General features: G+C 39.1%; 3 non-coding genes across 3 annotated transcripts; all 3 read right to left on the bottom strand.

Moving 5' to 3' along the window:
- Positions 1-799: 799 nt before the first annotated feature.
- Positions 800-1,014, bottom strand: LOC116678687 (small nucleolar RNA U3). The gene has a single exon (XR_004329375.1). It is a non-coding gene; the product is annotated as a small nucleolar RNA U3 (small nucleolar RNA).
- A 1,672-nt stretch (positions 1,015-2,686) lies between these two features.
- On the bottom strand, positions 2,687-2,902 carry LOC116678686 (small nucleolar RNA U3). Its single transcript, XR_004329374.1, has one exon. It is a non-coding gene; the product is annotated as a small nucleolar RNA U3 (small nucleolar RNA).
- Positions 2,903-5,143: 2,241 nt separating this feature from the next.
- trnaa-agc (transfer RNA alanine (anticodon AGC)) lies at positions 5,144-5,216 on the bottom strand. The gene has a single exon. It is a non-coding gene; the product is annotated as a tRNA-Ala (tRNA).
- Positions 5,217-6,000: the final 784 nt, after the last annotated feature.

The following is a 6,000-nucleotide window of genomic DNA, read 5'->3' as shown; positions in this document are numbered from 1 at the left end:
TGGCAACAAATGGTTCAAAAACCCCATTAATAATCGAGGTAGTGACCCTGCCCAGAGGAAGCCTGGGTCCCCAGTTTGGAGCCAGGCCCAGACGGAGGTCTCGTCAGCGAGCGCCTGGTGGCCGAGTTTGCCACGGAGCCCGGTCGGGCACAGCTCGAAGAAGCTACGTGGAACCCCTATCTCCATCCCATGGGCTCACCACCTGTGGGAGGAACCGCTGGGGTCGGGTGCGCTGCCATATGGGTGGCGGCAAAGGTCAGGGGCCTTGACGGAACAGACCCGGGCGGCAGACGCTGGCTCTGGGGACGTGGAACGTCACCTCTCTGTGGGGGAAGGAGCCGGAACTTGTGCGGGAGGTGGAGCGCTACCACTTAGATCTGGTGGGGCTTACCTCTACGCACAGTCTCGTACCGTACTCCTGGATAGGGGTTGGACTCTGTCCTACTCCGGAGTTGCCCAGGGTGTGTGGCGCCGGGCGGGTGTGGGGATACTCACAAGCCCCCAGCTGAGCGCCACTGGGTTGGAGTTTACCCCGGTGGACGAGAGGGTCGCCTGCGGGTGATGGGGGGGAAACTTTGACCGTTGTTTGTGCATATGCACCAAACAAGAGTTTGGAGTATTTGGCCTTCTTGGAGACCTTGAATGGAGTCCGGTACGCGGTAACCCTAACCTCTTTCAAGTAACATTGTCCACCACGGACAAGACAAATATTTAAAGATTGGCAATGACTGTAGCTAATTAAATAGCTTAGCTAATTTTATTGTGCCTTTTTCCATTAACTTTCCACACATCTACTAATACCACTCTGATCACATTCCCTTCCTCAATGCTCCATAAGGAAGCAAAGAACAATCATCAATGACAGAGAGCACATGAAGTGAATCATTACTCTCTGTCAGCTTCATGCTCAGAAAGGAATATCACGACTCATCATCGTGGTCAGCGAGACCAAACACTTTAGAACACATTCCTCAAGTCAGAAACTTTAGAAATGATCCCTGAAAATATAGTCTTGGTTAGACTGAGGGGGGGAACTGTATCTCATTCACTGCAGAGGGATTGTCACTCAGGGTTCAGAGGGACAGAAGCTAATCGTTACGTGCTCCAGATGACTCTGAGGTGAGAAACCCCCCCCCCTTGACACCCGGGTTGATATTTTACAAGCTTTTATAGAAAATAGAAGCAGACGGACAATGAGCTATAACAATGACCTTAGGTCTCAGAGGGTTAAATAATAGGAAGTTGCTGAACACACAGTTAATGGAGTTAGAGAAAATGACTTCCCAAATGGCGCATAATTATGTGTACTGCTCTTGTGCAAAGACATCCATCTTTTTTTTGGGATTAGATTAGATCAAGTACAAAGACAACAAAATGCAGTTTGTGTCTAACCAGAAAAGTGCAATGTGATATACAAAGTACAGACAGGTGGTGCATAGGCAGGACAAGAAATATATTACAGTGTTATTTTTTAGTTTTTTTACTGTTTATTAGCATTTTTTTAAGAACAATTTTCAGTCCGATTGTGAGTTGGCCTGGCCGTTGGCTGGTTAGCTAACGTTAGCTTCCATGCTACATAAATAAGCCAGACAGAGTTGTCCCTCATCTGGTGATAGAACCCTGATTCCCCCCCCCGTCCTGTTGGCTCAGAGCTCCACAGACTCAGTCCACAGGTACAAATTAATCTGAGAGGTTGTCATCACTGAGTTGTAGTTGTGATGGAAAATGAACCAGAATTTAAAAAAAAGTACACAAGTAAACGTTGCACTACACGCTTGTAGCGGTCATTCTGTTCATGGAAATATCAATCTACACATTTGTGAATATTTTTTCTGTGACTTCCCATTCAGAATACCGGTGTGTGAATATTTTCTACAAGTGCAAATTACAAATCCAGATTTTTCTTACAAGCTCTCGTGTTTTTTTTCATTGTGTGACATCAAATTAAGATCACACGTGTGTGAATAATTTTGCAAGTGCAAATTTAAACATATGAGTTCAGATATTTTTGTTCTGCAAGCTCTCACCTTTTGCCCCATATTTCCCTTCATATGAGTCAGAGCCAGCAGCACTGAGGAAGAGCAGCCTCTCCTAAACTAAAACTAAACTGTCCAACGTCTCCTCCCTACAATGGTTAACCAGCCTTTAGATCCAAATACAAATAGGGCCAAAAAAATCCCTGAATCAATCAGGATTTCCACATCACCTTCAACGCCCCATATCCACTCGTAGAGTAACCTGGCTTCAAGTATTTGCTGTATGTACTCAAACCTCGTTACAACATGCCATCCCGTCCACCGGGACTTCAGTGTACCGTTCCACGCCTTTAATACATGTCAATGAAGCTGGGCCTGTGAAGGCCACACAGTCTGATTAGTCAAGTGGAAACACCCGTGGGAGTGGAACATGGATGTGTAGAGATGGGCTTTCAAACAATGCACCTTTTGACATGTCAAAGTAGGAAAAGCAAAGTAGAAATAAAAATAAATTACGGTTTAACTCAGTTTACATTTTTACACTGGACTTAAGACATTACAAAGTCAAGAAAGTAGGTGTTAACCCTTTCAAGTAACCTTGTCCACCATGGACTAAACATACTTCAAGACTGACTATAACTTTAGTTAATTAGAAAGCTTAGCACATTTTATTACCTTCACTCATGTTAGTTTTCCACATATCTGCTACTACCACTCTGATCATATTCCCTTCCTCAATACTCCATAAAGAAGCAAAGAACGATCATCAATGACAGAGAGCATATGAAGTGAATCATTACTCTCTGTCAGCTTCACACTCAGAAAGGAATATCACGACTCATCATCGTGGTCAGCAAGACCAAACACTTTAGAAACACATTCCTCAAGTCAGAAACTCTAGAAATGATCCCTGAAAGTATAGTCTTGGTTAGACTGAGGGGGGGGGAACTGCATCTCATTCACTGCAGAGTGATTGTCACTCAGGGTTCAGAGGGACAGAAGCTAATCGTTACGTGCTCCAGATGACTCTGAGGTGAGAAAATCTATTTAGATCTTTAAGAAGACCGATATGTAGATTGAGTTAGATTTTCAGTCACTGTTGTCTCAATACTTCAGTGTCAGCCTACTTATTCTCTACAATAAATTCTCCAGTCCTTTCTTTACATTAATACTGGTTCTTAAAATGCTTCCACTGGCTCAGATTATGGAAAACAAAATAAGTTACCATAGTTATGCGGACAACACACTAATTTACATAACCTTATCGCCAGGGGACTATAGTCCAATACATAAACTGACTAAATGCATTGAACAAATTAACGACTGGATGTGCCAGAACTTTCTGAAATTAAATGAAGGAAAAACTGAAGTAGTTGTTTTTGGAGCAAAAGAGGAACGATTAAAAGTCTGCGCTCAGCTTCAAACAACAATGTTAAAAACAACAGACAAAGCCAGAAATCTTGGTGTAGTCATGGACTCAGACCTGAATTTTAACAGCCACATTAAGACAATTACAAAGTCAGCCTACTATCACCTTAAGAATGTATCAAGGGTTAAAGGACTTATGTGTCAACAGGATTTGGAAAAACCTGTCCATGCTTTCATCTTCAGTAGACTTGACTACTGTAACGGGGTCTTTACAGGTCTCCCTAAAAAATCAATCAGACAGCTACAGCTGATTCAGAACGCTGCTGCTCGAGTCCTCACTAAGACCAAGAGACTGGATCACATCACTCCAGTTCTGAAGTCTTTACACTGGCTTCCTGTGTCTCAAAGAAGTTTCCATATCAGAAATTTGGGTTAACACTTTCATTGGATTTGGGAGTTTTTGGTCAATTTTATAGCATTTGGAGAAAACAATTTGGTAAAAGAATTTTTTTTTAAGTGTAAAAAAGAGACAAAAATGTCAACAAATGGGAAAAGTGAAGTGTAAAAAAAAAAGAAAAAGCTTTAAAAATTTTGGGAAAAACCCACAAAGATTTAAGAAGGAACATCAGAGGGAGAAGACGGGGACAGATCTGTGGGAAAAGATGGGGACAGATCAGAGGGAGAAGACGGGGACATATCAGAGGGAAAAGACAGGGACAGATCAAAGGGAGAAGACGGGGACAGATCAAAGGGAGGAGACAGGGACAGATCAGAGGGAAAAGATGGGGACAGATCCGTGGGAGAAGACAAGGACAGATCAGAGGGAGAAGACAGGGACAGATCAAAGGACCAACACACAGAGACTTTGATTCCTAATAATTAAACTGAAATAATAAATCTGTCTTCCAGGAGAAGACGGGGACAGATCCGTCTTGAGAAGACGGGGACAGATCAGAGGACCAACCCGACATCATGAAGACAGAGACAGATCCTTTTATTCGTACTTATTTCTTGTTGGAGAACAGAAGAACTCAGTTTTGTTTTTATTTTTCTGTTTGCGTCCGTTTTCAAACCCGAGCACCTTATGAATGTTTTATTTTGAAAGAGTGTAAAACAACTTCCTAATAAAACAGGTTGAACTATCTGAGGTTTATTCATAAAGTGTGTGTGTGTGTGTGTGTGTGTGCGTGTGTGTGTGTGTGCGTGTGTGTCAAAAAAAACAATGATTCAGTTTGAAATATATTTTCATCCACAAATTAATTTTAGTCTTCAAAGCCTCGTAGTAACTCATAGTATAGTACGTCAAAATAATCATAAAAAGTCATAGTATAGTATGTCAAAAAAGTTATAAAAAGTCATAGTATAACGTGTCAAAAATTCATGAAAGTCATAGTTTAATACGTCAAAAAATTCATAAAAGTCATAGTATAATATGACGAATATTCAAAAAAAGTCGTAGTATAACATGTCAAAAATTTATAAAAGTCATAGTATAGTATGACAAAATATTCATAAAATGTCATAAAAAGTCAGAGTTTAGTATGTCAAAAATTCATAAAAAGTTGTGGTATAACAAAAAACTCATACAAAGTCATAGTAGAGTATGTCAAAATATTTATAAAAAGTCATAGTTTAGTATGACAAAAAAGTCATAAAAGTCATAGGATAGAATGTCAACAAAAACATAAAAAGTCATAGTATAATATGTCGAAATGTTCCTAAAAAGTTTTAGTGTAGTATGTCGTAACAAGTCCAAATTTAAAGTTCTTGTTGTAAAACAAGAAGAATCTAAAGTCCTCTGGAGAATGCGGGCATTGATCCCGCTACCTCTCGCATGCTAAGCAAGCGCTCTACCATTTGAGCTAATTCCCCTTTTCAGTAAAAGTCATAGTATGTTGAAAAAATTCATAGTAGAGTATGTCAAAAAATTCATAAAAGTCATAGTGTAGTATGTCGAAATATTTATAAAAAGTCATAGTATAGTATGACAAAAAAATCATGAAAGTCATTGTATAATATGACAAATATTCAAAAAAAGTAATTGTATAATATGACGAATATTCAAAAAGTCATAGTATAACATGTCAAAAATTCATAAAAGTCATAGTTTAGTATGACAAAAATTCATAAAATGTCATAAAAAATCATAGTATAGTATGTCAAAATATTTATAAAGGGCATAGTTTAGTATGACAAAAAAATCATGAAAGTCATAGTAAAGTATCTCAAAAGTCATAAAAGTCATACAATAGTATGTCGACAAATATATAAAAAGTTGTAGTATAGTATGTCGTAACAAGTCCAGATGTATAGTTCTTGCTGTAAAACAAGAAGAATCTAAAGTCCTCTGGAGAATGCGGGCACTGATCCCGCTACCTCTCGCGGGCTAAGCAAGCGCTCTACCATTTGATCTAATACCCCCTTTTAAAAAAAAAGTCATAGTATAGTATGTCAAAAATTCATAAAAATTCATTTTAGAGCGTGTCGAAAAATTCATAAAAGAGATAGTATAGTAAGACAAAAATTCATAAAACGTCATAAAAAGTCATATGTGTCGAAAAATTTCATAAAAAGTCATAGTATATTATCTCGAAAATTCATGAAAGTCATAAAAAGTCATAGTATAGTATGTCGAAAAATTCATAAAAAGTCACAC

This window comes from Etheostoma spectabile, unplaced genomic scaffold (genome assembly GCF_008692095.1).
Source record: "Etheostoma spectabile isolate EspeVRDwgs_2016 unplaced genomic scaffold, UIUC_Espe_1.0 scaffold00007743, whole genome shotgun sequence".
NCBI lineage: Eukaryota > Metazoa > Chordata > Actinopteri > Perciformes > Percidae > Etheostoma > Etheostoma spectabile.
Note: the sequence above shows the minus strand (reverse complement) of the source record. Positions and strands in the feature narration are given on the sequence as shown.